This window comes from Vombatus ursinus, unplaced genomic scaffold (assembly GCF_900497805.2).
Source record: "Vombatus ursinus unplaced genomic scaffold, bare-nosed wombat genome assembly UNPS02011431.1, whole genome shotgun sequence".
In the NCBI taxonomy this organism is placed as follows: Eukaryota; Metazoa; Chordata; class Mammalia; order Diprotodontia; family Vombatidae; genus Vombatus; species Vombatus ursinus.
The window spans coordinates 4141481-4154855 of record NW_020951209.1 but is presented as its reverse complement, the minus strand read 5'-3'; the positions used below and the strand labels follow the sequence as shown (position 1 = coordinate 4154855).

At 36.5% G+C, this 13375-nt stretch overlaps 1 pseudogene; it reads left to right on the top strand.

The window, feature by feature from the left end:
- Window positions 1–1158: 1158 nt before the first annotated feature.
- Window positions 1159–1544, top strand: LOC114038931 (annotated as a pseudogene).
- The last annotated feature ends 11831 nt before the right edge of the window (window positions 1545–13375 follow it).

Here is a 13375-nt window from a genome sequence, read left to right as displayed (position 1 = left end):
CACTAAATCTATCTAAGGTGTAAAGGGAATTATTTTTTTGACAGGGGGTGTTAATATTTTCTTTTTTCCAATTACTTGTAAAAGCAATTTTAACGTTCTTTTTTCAAATTTTGAGTTCCAAATTCTCTTCTTCTCTCATCTTCCCTCCTCATTGAGAAGGCAAGCAATTTTGTGCAAAACATATTTCCATGTACGTCATGTTGTAAAAGAAAACACAGACAAAAAAACCAAGGAAAATAAAGAAAGTTAAAAAAGAATCTTCAATCTGCATTCAGGATCCTTCAGTTCTTTTTCTAGAGACGGACAATTCAACTATAAAGGTAATTCTTGAATTAGGTGAGATATTGAACTGGATGGTTTCTAAAGTTACTTCCCAAGGGAGTGGCTTCAGAAAGACCTGAGAAGACTTATGTAAACTGATGCAAAGTGAAGTAAACAGAACCAGGACAATAATATACACTGTAACAGCAATATCATAATGCTGATGAACTATGAAAGACTTAGTAGCTGTGATCAATACAATCATCTACAATAGTTCCAAAAGACTCCTGATGGAAAATGCTACCCACCTCCAGATAGAGAATTGATAAACTATGGGTGCAAATGAAAGCATATTTTTTTCTCTTTGTTTAAAGTCAAATCAATAAATCTACAAAGAAAAAAATCAACTTCTTAAAACTCTGCTTCTTCCTTCATGACTACAGCCTGATGAGGGAGAATTTATGCATCAATACTCTGGCAGAATGAAATGGCATCACTTCTGGCAGAATAAAATCTAATGAAAATCAATTAAATTCATTTGGTATTCCAAATTGACAAATAGTATTTTCATTCACTAGAGGGGCCAAGGGTACTCGTGTACTTCCATTACAATCCAATCCAAATCTAGTTCCAAATTATTCAGTAGAGAAATTTTTTCATTCAAATCTGCCAATATGACAAGTATCTGTTTCCCCTTCCACTACCTGAAAGCTATGGTCAAAAACAAAAGCCTAGACATCTTATTTCAAGAAATTATAAAGGAAAATTGTCCTGATATCTTAAATGCAAAAGATAAAGTAGAAATCGAAAGAATCCACCAAATCACCTTTTAAAAGAGATCCCAGGCTCAGCTCGTGTGCAGTGGCTGTGGCGGCGGCAGCGGCGGAGCTCAGCACTATGTTACAGGGGATGACTTGTTAAGTAACGGAGGGAGCAATTTACATTTGGAAATGAAGTCTCATACCATTTTGTTGGTACAACCTACCAAGAGACCGGAAGGCCGAACTTATGCTGATTATGAGTCAGTGAATGAAGGCATGGAAGGAGTCTGTAAAATGTATGAAGAGTATCTGAAGAGAATGAATCCCAACAGTCTCTCCATCACCTATGACATCAGTCAGTTGTTTGAGGTCATTGATGATCTGGCAGATCTTAGCTGCCTTGTGTACCAAGCGGACACTCAGACCTACCAGCCCTACAACAAAGATTGGATCAAAGAGAAGATCTGTGTGCTTCTCCGTCGGCAAGCCCAACAAGCCTGCAGATAATCCAAGTGGCAGCTTTGGGGGTGTGGGGGGAGGGCTTGGCAAACAGGCATGTACAGCGTGCTGTAGTGGGAGCTTTGTATTTTAGAAGTCCTGTTTCCATTTTGTCACTATCTAGCCAAGGTTGAATGTATTAGGAGATTTTTGTCTCTTTCAATCTGAAGCCCCTGTCCCTCCCTACTTTCTTTTTCTTTTTTTACTAAGAAGTAGCTGAAAATTTCTCTTTGGTCAGTTAGCACTTGATTACAGTTCTTCCAGCTGTTCATATCTGCTTATAATGTTCACTGTACTTACCCTTCTGTGTGAGGGTTTTTCAGAATTTAGTTATGTCCTCCAAACTCAAAGGCTTAGTAGAGAATACAATAAATGCTCTTTAGTTAAAAAAAAAAAATAAAAAAAAATAAAAGATCCCAAAATAAACACTCCCAGGAATATTATAGCCAAATTACAGAGCACTCATGTCAAGGAGAAAATGTTGCAAAAAGCCAGAAAGAAACAATTCAAATATGATGGAGCCACTTTCAGGATCACACAAGATTTAGCTGCTTTCACATTAAAGGAGTGGAGGGCTTGAAGTATATTCTAGAGGGCAACGGATCTAACATTACAACTAAGAATAACCTACCCAGCAAAATTGAATATAATCTTTCAGGGCAAAAATGGACACAATGAAATAAAGGCCTTCCAAGCATTCTTGATGAAAAGACCAGAGCTCAATAGAAAATTTGTCATTCAAACAGAAGACTCAATAGAAGCTTAAAAATGTGAACACGAAGCTTAAAAAGATAGACATGAAAGTAATCATAAGGGACTCAATGTAGTTAAACTGTTTATATTCCTATGTGAGAAGATGATACATGTAACTCCTAAGAATTTTATTGTTATTAGGGCAATTAGAAGGAGTATGCATAGACAGATGGCATGAGTGTGAGTAGATTACGTTGGGATGATCTCCAAAAAAAAAAAATGTAGGGGTGAGAAAGAGGGATGCGCTAGGAGAAAGGGGAAGGGAGAAATAGAATGGGGAAATTTTTCTCACATAAAGGAAATGTGCATGGAAGAGCTTTTATAGTGGAGAGGAAAATGTGAAGGGTGAGTAATGCTTGAACCTCATTGTCACTGGAATTGGTTGAAAGAGGGAAGAATATATATGCACACTCAGGTGGGTATAGAAATTTATCTTGCCCAATAAAGAAATAGGAGGGGAAGAAGATAAGAGATATGGGGGTGGAGGGGGGATGATAAGGGGAGGGGATTTTGGAGGAGGCAGTGGTCGGAAGCAAGACAGACTTGTAAGGAGGGACAGAATAAAAGGAAAGAGAAAAGGAAAAACAGAGGAAAATGGGATGGAAGGAAATGCAGTTAGTGATCATAACTTGAATATGAATAGGAGCTAACTCATAGACCAGAAGCAAATAGCAGACTAGATTGGTCAGGTAAAGAATATCTACACATGTTCCAAAGTATCTCCACAGTGCTTCCATTATGTGTCAAATAAAGCATCTATTAAACACCTACTATGTGTTAGGCATTGTGCTAAGTGCTAAGGATACAAAGAAAGGTAAAAATACTCCCTTCTCGAGCTTCTTGAGAAGCTCACAGTCTAATGAGGGAGACAACTTTCCTGGAAGTAGGCTCCCCAGCCTCCTCCACATCAAAAATAGCAATAGAGATACTCTGAATAAAAGCCAGTCACCCATTATGCTAATGAAACATAGCGTGAGTGTATGCTATCATCATTGAGCATCTTTGAAGGCAGAGAAGTAGTTGGTGGTATTCTGGAAGAAAAAAAGGCAATGAATTTTATTGGGGTATTGATCTAAAACCTTTCGTGTTTTATAAAGTTTTAGGATGTCACTGTAGTTTTATATATACATGCATACATACATACATACATATATTCCTACAAGGCATAGGAAGAAATAGGCAGAAATTTGTAATCTCATCAACACACAAAAAATAGTTTATTGAAACCTTCAAATATACAATATTAGAAATACCACTGTTGGGGCAGCTAGGTGGTGCAATGGATAGAGCACTGACCCTGGAGTCAGGAGTACCTGAGTTCAAATCCGGCCTCAGACACATAACAATCACTAGCTGTGTGACCCTGAGCAAGTCACTTAACTCCATTGCCTAGCCCCCCCCCAAAAAAATACCACTGTTTAGGCTATTAAAGAATTAATCAATACATTTTATTTGGAAAATATGTGTATGCAGTTGCCAACACAATTTGTCTCCAAAGCCATTATTATTTGAATTTATAGGGAGAAGAAACTGAGGCACAGAAAAGGTTAGAATTTTAATCAGGAGTGCATATATCCATATGCCACAGTTCTTTTAACCATTCTTCAAAAAGTATATACTTGCCATCTCTCACCTCTGCATTAGTTTCTAGATTTTACAAAAAGAACGGATATGATTATTTTTGTAGATAGGGATCCTTTTCCTCTGTCTTTGATCTCTTTGAGGTATAGGCCTAGTAGTGATAATACTGTATTAAAAGATACACATAGTTAAGTGACTTTAGAGGCATAATTTCAGATTGTTTTAAGGATGACTGTACCAATTCATAGTTCTACCAAGAGGACATTGGTGCATCTATTTTCCCGTAGTCCTCCAATATCTGTCATTTTGCTTTTTTCTTATCTTTGTTAATCAGATAGTTATTGGGTAGAACCCCAGAATTTTAATTTTTACTTCTCTAATTATTAGTGATGTGAAGCTCTTTTTCATGTGGCTACTAATAGCTTTAATTTCTTCTTTTGAAATCTGTCTTTGACCATTTATCTATAGTGGAATAGGGCTTGTGATTATAAATTTGAATCAATTTCTTAATATACCTTGTGCTGCAAAGGTATTTTCCCCCTTAGGACTGTTTAGCTCCTAATTTTAACTGCAACATATGTGTATGCATAAAAAACTTTTACATTTTATATAACCAAAATTGTTTATTTTATTTTTGGCTATTTTCCCTGTCCTTGCTTGGTCTTTAACTCTTCCTATTTCCATAGATATGAAAGGTAATTTCATTTTTTTATTCCTCTGCTTTGCTTATAATGTTACTTTTTATGTCTAACTCATATCCATTTGGAGTTTATCTTGGTATATGGTGTGAGATATTGACTTGTACCTAGTTTCTGCCAGACTCTTTTCCAAATTTCCCAGCAGTTTTTGTCAAATAGTGATATCCTTCCCCTGTAACTGGGGTCTTTGGGCTTATCAAACATTATGCTATTATTTGCTTCTGTATCTTATGTGTCTAATCTGTTCTGCTGATTGACCTTACTTCTTAACCAGTACACAATCATTTTGATGATTACAACTTTGTAGTATAATTTGAGATCTAGTCTGTTGGGGTCCTTTTTTTCCTTTTTTTTTTTTTGCTGTCCCCCTTGAAATTCTTAACCTTTGTTCTCCAGATGAAATTTGTTATTCTTCCTTCTAGATCTACAAAATGATATTTTAGTAGTTTAATTTATTTGTCACCAAATAAGAAAATTAATTCACATAATACTTTGATTTCTACAATATCTGATTGTCCTACCTATGAGCAAATAATATTATTTAGGTCTATTATCATTTCTGAAAATAGTATTTCTTTAATTGCATTCATATAGTTCCTGAGTTTGTCTTGGTAGACAGACTCCCAGATATTTTACACATTTTGCAGTTATTTTGAATGAAATTTCTGTCTTTTCCTGATGGATTTTTTGGGTATTATTAAAGAATGCTGATGATTTTTGTGGATTTATTTTCTGTCCTAAAATTTTTTTTTTGCTTTTTTTTTTTTTTTTTTGATGAGGCAATCGGGGTTAAGTGACTTGCCCAAGGTCACACTGCTAGTAAGTGTTAAGTGTCTGAGGCTGGATTTGAACTCAGGTCTGTCCTAAAATATTAATGTTGTTATTGTTCAGTCATTTCAGATATATCTGACTCTTTGTGACCCTATTTAGGGTTTTCTTGGCAGAAATAATGGAATGATTCACCATTGCTCATTTTACAGATGAAGAAACTAAGGCAGTTAGGTGACTTGTCCAGAGTGTCTAAGACCGAATTTGAACTCAAGAAGATGAGTCTTCCTGACTCCAGGCCTGGCACTCTATCTGCTGTGCCACCTAGCTGCCCTGAAATATTAATACATTTATTAACTTTTTAAATTAATTTTAGTTGACTTTTTTGGGATCTCTAGATGCTATCATCTGTAAAAAGTGATAATATTCTTTCCTATTTGCCTATATTTATTTCTTTAATTTCTCTTTTTTGTCTTATTGTTAAAGCTAGCATTTCTAGTACTATGCTACATAGGGTGTCAGTAATGAGCATCTTTGCTTTGCCCCTGATCTTATTGGAAAGGACTCTTACTACAGATAATATTTACTTTTGGTTTTATAGATACTATTTATTATATTGAGTGACATTTATTCCTGTGCGTTCTTTTTTTTTTAACAGAAACAGGTATTGGATTTTGTCAAAAGCTATTTTCATTATCTATTGATAAAATCAAGTGGTTTTTATTTTTCATGTTATTAGTATGACTTATTATGACTTATTTATCTTTGTAATATTCCTTATATTGAACAAACTTTGAATTCCTCATATAAAAACAACCTGGTCATAACTTGTTGCTATAGCCTATTTGCTAATATTTTATTTAAAATTTTTTGTACATAATCAGTGTCTCTGATAAAGGCCTCATTTCTAAAATATGTAGAGAACTGAGTCAAATTTATAAGAATACAAGTCATTCTCCAATTCATAGATGGTCAAAGGATATGAACAGGCAGTTTTCAGAGGAAGAAATCAAAGCAATCTTTAGTCATATGAAAAAATGCTCTAAATCACTATTGATTAGAGAAATGCAAAACAACTCTGAGGTACCACATCACACCTATCAGATTGGCTGACATGACAAAACAGGAAAATTATAAGTGTTGGAGAAGATGTGGGGAAATTGGAACACAAATGCTTGTTGGGGGAGTTATGAATTGATCCAACCATTCTGGAGAGCAATTTGGAACTATGCCCAAAGGGCTATAAAATTGTGCATACTCTGTGACCCAGCAATACCACTTCTAGGTCTGTATCCCAAAGAGATCATTAAAATGGGAAAAGGACCCACATGTACAAAAATATTTATAGCAGCTCTTTTTGTGGTGGCAAAGAATTGGAAATTGAGGAGATGTCCATCGATTGGTGGAATGGCTGAACAAGTTGTGGTACAAGAATGTAATGGACTACTATTGTGCTATAAGAAATAAGCAGGCAGACTTCAGAAAAAACCTGGAAAGACTTATATGAACTGATGCTGGGTGAAATGAGCAGAACCAGAAGCATTGTACATAGTAACAGTCATATTGTGGGATGACTGACCTTGATAGACTCGGCTCTTCTTAGCAATGCAAGGATCTAAGATGACTCCAAAAAACTCATGATAGAATATGCTATTCACATCCAGAGAAAGTATTTTGGAGTGTGAATGCATAGGGGAGTACACTATTTGCTTTCCTTTTCTTTTTTTGTTTTGTTTTGTTTCTTCTTTCTCATGGTTCCTCCATTAGATCTAATTCTTCTTTACATCATGACTAATGTGAAGACATATTTAAAATGAATGCATAAGTACAGCCTATATTAGATTGCAAGCCATCTTAGGGAGGGAGGAGGAGAGGGTAGGGAAGAAAATTCAAAACTCAAAATCTTATGAAAGTAAATGCTGAAAGCTAAAAATAAATAAATAAATTATTAAAAAAATTTGAATCAGTGTTTATTGATCCAAAATTTTCTTTCTCAGCTTTCCTTTTCCTTGCTTTAGATAGCAGGACAATGCTCATATCACAGAAAGAGACTGGAAGGGTCCCTTCTGTGGTGCAGAGGAGTTCAGATAAAAAGTATCATTCCACGCAGAGATAGCTTTAACAAACTTTATTGCTACTCACAAGAGAAGGAGGAAAACAGCAATTTCAGTGTGTGAACTCCATGCCTTCAGTGGGCAGCACACAGGAGGAGTATCTGTACTCCAAATGAAGGCTCCCAAAACCTCAGAGCTCAATCTTAAATGTCATTTGAGACAAAAAGTCAGTATGATACCAAAAGGAGACTGTCCAATTATCTAAAGGACCAGTACAATGAAAGTATTTCTAAACCTAATAAGGATCTTGGTATACAGAGCAGGAAAGTAAGAATGAAAAATAAAGAGGAAGAAAAGTTAACTCTAATGACACCATTTGAGTAAGAGATTGAAATGGTAGGCTGGGGACATACCAGTCAAGCCAGTTTTCCCTGGACAACAGCTTCTTTTCCCATTTTTGCAAATAGTTTTGTAACATTTGAATTAATTCTTCTTTTAATGTTTGACTTATATTAATGACTATATTTTCTCTGTACTAGTTCATTTGTAAATCCATCTGTTTCTGGGTTTTTCCTTCGGGAATTTGTTTGTGATTTATTCAATTCTTTTTCCTGATATAGAAAATAATTTATTGAAATAATTTCTTTCTTCTTTTCTTATCTGAGTTTTTTATATTTTATGTTTCCTCTATTTTCTCTATATTATGAGTTTTGCTGCCACAGAAATGATCAAACAGTTATTTCTGCTTCTCTCAACAATAGCATTTATTTTCAGAAAAGGAGCCGCCACTAGACCGAAGTGCCAAAATACCCAGATAATTCCAAGGAAAACTCCACGAATTTTTCATTTGGCCATTTTCTAGAAGTGTATTTTGGCTACATGGGAAATTTAATAACAGTAAAAATAAAGAATGGGAATTCAGGCCTTTTCAAAGTCCTTAAGACAGAGAAATAAAATTTAACCCAGGTTCAAAATGTTCAATAACTAGACATTTTTCCATATGGTGGCTATAGTTTCCTTAAAATGTTATCACTCTGGCACTCCCATAACTGCTGCATCACCACTCTGGTAGCTAATTCATTATAAAATCGGGAAGGATCTAACTTTATATCAATCTTTCCTCCATCACTCACCATTCTTAAAGTAGCTTCATGCATCACTCCTTGGTTACTCAATGTTTTCACAAAAGTCATATCATCACCCAAACACAACTGGTCAAATGCTCCTCATACCATTCTTTAAGGAAATGACAAAAGAGCATCTCTGTCCAGACATTTTCACAACAGAGATGAAATTAACATGTTACTCATATGGTATTATCACCCTGCCATTGCTATTAGTAGTATCCTGCCATGGCAATGTGACCTGACAGACCATGATCATCTGTATGACCTCTACTATATTGCAAAGTGTGTATGATTTATCCTTCAAAGAGGACCATGACATCAGGGAGGTGATGACATGATTTGCATTGAATTGGATTGGAGGGAGGGCAGTGCAAAGTCACCAGCCTCACTTTCTCCTCCAGAACCATGTGGATCTGGTAGGCAGATGTAGATCAGGATGACTAAAGATGGCCCAGGATGCAGTGCGAGACCTTGGCCTTTTTCAGCTAAGGTCTTTCCCAGTTCTCACTTTGAGCGAGGCAACTCCCATTCAGTGAATAGGCCTGTGGAAGAAATGAGTCAAGGGATGGCCCCTTTAATAAAAAAAAAAAATTGAACTGGGCAGAGAAGACCCTCAGGCTTGCTGGACAAAAGAGAAACAATTACTATTTACATTTTAACACTGAGCCAGAGGGACCCAAAATGTAACCATTAAGTGGTGCTTGGGTAGGGACCTATTGTTATCCAATCGATAAGATACAGTCAATTGGGTTTAAGGCATGGTCTTTGAGAAGGAAATCTAGCCAGTTAATGGCAAGACAACTAGGTAGGTTTCAGTAATCAGAATTTACTTTCCTTCCAGTAAAACACCCTCAGGGAAGGATATGATACCCCATTTTGGGAGAGCAAAGGAAAGGAGAGGAGAGGATTGCAAAATAGAAGAGGAATGAATGATAGACACTTCATATGATCATCTTCCATGACGGTTCTGTATCCTCACTAGCAGTAAATTCTTGAATGTTTTTTTTCCACTGGTGAGGTTGGCAATGATATTCTACCATTCCATGTGTCAGAACAGGGTTGGTTGATTTACTCAACGAAGTCAACTTTCCTCATTAAAAGTAAATGATAAGATATGCAATATATTAAGATTTGCACATGCCTTAACCAGGTGAAAACAATCAATAAATCAATCTCAATCAGCTTTCTAAAATCTACTGTTAAGGCTGCCTGACTGACAATGTTGGGAGTAAGCATACCAGTAGGGGCTCAAACCACAGGCATTAGACTCCTTACTCCTCACTTTCCCTGAAGGGAAAGGAAAAGCCTGTTCTGTGATGGAAGATTCATTTTTGAGAGTGGGAGTTGGGATAAAGATCCTCAGAACTTATATGTGCTATATACAAAAGAGTGGCAGAGACCTAAAAAAGGTCAATTTTCTTGTAGTCCATAGCTCAATTCAACATTATTGTGCCTACTATGATATATATATATATAAAAAGAAAGTACTATACTGCATGCTGGGGATATAAAGGTGAAAAATATTATAGTCCATACCTCCAAGGAGCTTGCATACTAGTAGGCAAATGAGACATAGACACAAATAACTATAATACAAGTTAGACAATGGGAAAGGTCAGAATGACATCTTCTGCATGACACCTTTCCTAACTCTTCTACTATTCTCCCTTCCAAACTATCTTGAATTTAACTATTTTTTATATATTTATGTTTTTGCACCTTAAATTTATATGAAGATTTGTTGTCTCACCCATCAGAGTGTAAGTGTCTTATGAATATGAATTGTTTCTTTCATTGTACTTGTATCTTCAGGGATACATAACATAGCACCTTATTCATGTCAGGGACTTAATAAATACTTATTGATTGGTTGGTCTGAATGATTCAGAAAGGCATAAATTGCTTCTAGCTGGAAAAATAATAAAAGAAGTAAAACAGAAACATCCAAGTTTTTGCTATCCAAGTTAGGTGCTATCCAAGGTAGCACCTAAAATGGACCTGGAAAGAAGAATGTCCAAAGATAGAGATGAGAGAATCTATTCCAAGCATGGCATATGACAACTAGATGCCATTTTCCTAGACAAGACATAATCATTGTAGCCAAAAACATTGGACTGAGACTCAGGGGCCTAGTTTCTATTTTTGCCACCACTTTGTTTTATGAATGACTTTAGGCAAGTTACTTAATCTCTCCTAGTCTCAATCTCTTCATCTGTCAAAAGGTATGAGGAGGGAGATGGAGAGGGAAGAATAAACTAGATGAATTGTAGATCTAATGGTCTACAATTCCATGTTAAACTAGGATATGAACACTCTCTCTGAAGTATTATAGTGCAGAACTGAATTTTACAAATTTTTTATTTCTTTATATCCTTGTGTAACTAGAAGCCCATCACCTCCAACCTCCTATATTTGGACTCTTCCCATGGATCTGAGTCTGTGCCCTGGCCCTTTCCAGTAGGCCCTCTGTTTAGACCCCATACTAAAGGACTTGGACACCTGTAGTTCCTGATTGATCCCCAGTATTCCCTGTTGGGGTATCTCAAAGATATATCAAAGATGATAGGAGAATTCTATTTTAGCTCCCTCACTATCTTTTGAACATGTGGCTTGGGACTCTGTGGATAGTTCTCTCTGGAACTCTGACAAGTCTTCCTCAGACTTCCAGTAGTGGGAAAGAAAGGGAATCTCCCATTTCAAGAAACAGAAATGGTAGCTAGATGCATAGGACAGTGAGTGTTTGCTTGCCTAGATGGCCTAAAAATGGATCTTAAGTCTCTGGCTGCCTTTTCTAATTTGTGTTTATTTCCCTGCACACAATACCAAACAGCAATACCAAAAGATGGAAACTTTCAGCGCTGGTAGCTACCTCATAAACTCTAGAGGTTTGGAGGTCATTAAGAAGTGCAGTTGCTGATTGCCCAGCAGGAAGTACAAGTACACCCATCTCAGAAGAGAAGATGACCACAGATAAGAGGATGAATCATGCATGCTTAGCTGGCTAGAAGATGGGGACCTTGAATGAACTGCTCAGATCCAAGGTGAAAATGAAATTCAGCAGTCTCCAGAGTTTTGTGCTGTAAACATCAACCTCCCAGGAAAACATAATAGAGGAGTATGAGATATAGTTTGTGTTTAGGTATATGTTAATAAGTGCTTATGAGTCTTTCATGTTTTAGGCATTTCTTTTATGGGAGGAAATGAATAGCTGTCCTTTACCTAATATCCACAAATTTTACACTGAATAAACTTTTATAGGGGAGACCCTATCAATACCTTTTAGGAAGACCCTAGACATGAGTATACCTAAGTATTATTTAAGATATGTTCCCTGAAGTATAATGAATCATAAAGGATAAGAAAAAGACTGATCTGTGTTCTTTAAATTCAAGCTGAACCTGGTGTATGGTAATACAGAACTAAGGGCCCTTTGTGGGTGAAGGTCATTACTGGATTTTGAGTAATATTAGGTAGATCAGGAGAACAAACTGCCTATTAGGGAAACAAAGTTCTACTTCAAATACATAATCTTCATTCTGGAACAGGGGTGAAGAACCTCCAGGCCACATGTGGCTGTCTAGGACCTCAAGTGTGGCCCTTTGACTGAATCCAATGATTCAGGGGACTAGGGAGACTTGAGGCTACAGATGCCCCACCCCTCTATCTAAATGTTATACATTGGTTGATTCTAAAAGTTGTAGTAGTACTTTTGTGAAAGGAAAAATGTCAAGCAAAGTAAATATAACTGACATGCGCTAAATGTGTCAAGAAAGATGTCGAAAAGATCACAGTACCTCAATAAATATTAAAAAACTAATTTAATGAAAAGTTTTATAATAAATCAATGGTTTCTTCAATATTAGAAATTGCCATTGTTCTATTTCTCAGTCATTCCATTTTATTTTCTTTGTGTATGTCTTTGTGCCTCTGAGCAAACACGGTCCTCCTCTTGAGCTCTACTTTTGCTTGTTTTAATAAGGGAAGTAAAGCTCAAGACTTTCTAACTGCCTTATAGGGTCTGAGAACCCACAATGGTGAACAGTTGGAACTAGGCATTCTCAAAAGAGAATCGCCTTTTCCATCTCCCAACCACCACCAGTGTCAAGAGGACTGATAAGAAATAAAAGGACCATTTCTTCCTCCTTCTAAATCTCTACCTTCTTACTCCATTGGACAAGTGGGAATCTTCTTTTTCTGTTCTTCCTGTAGCCTCACATTAAGAAACAAGAATTTTCACATTATTACTCCTAATTCTCTTGGAAGGAGAATTTCTTAGTAAACTCTTACTCAGAGCAAATGTTGTCCATAATTTCCTCCTTCTATTTCTTTCATATTGATTCTCACTTGATTCTCATCTCCATGGGTCTCACAATCAGAATTTAGACAGAAAATGTTCCAGAAGGGAACTTGTCTGGAAGCCACAACTGAAGGGAGACAAACTATTTCCCCTGACCCCAGAAGCATTGTGGATTTGCAAAAATCTACTTTGGAATATTATCCGTTAATTTCAACTTGGGTCTTAAGGGCCACCCAAAAACCCAACTCCAACTCCCAAGTGGTGATTTAGGAATTTATACCCAGCTATGTCCAGAGAATATATTCAAAGAAATCTCTAGGTCTGAAATCTGGGAGGCAGCATAATACAGTGGTAAGATCACTGGTTCTGACCAGGATTCAAATCCTGCCTCCAGCCCTTACTACCTGTTTGACATTGGGCAAGTTACTTAACTTTCCTAGGCTCAGTTCCCTCAACTGTAAAATGAGGGGATTGGACTAAATGACCTTTGAGGTTCCTTCCAGCTCTTAAGAGCTATGATCCTATGATTCATGCCCTCTCCCTCCCTTTTCTTCCCCCATAACATCCAAATGTCCAA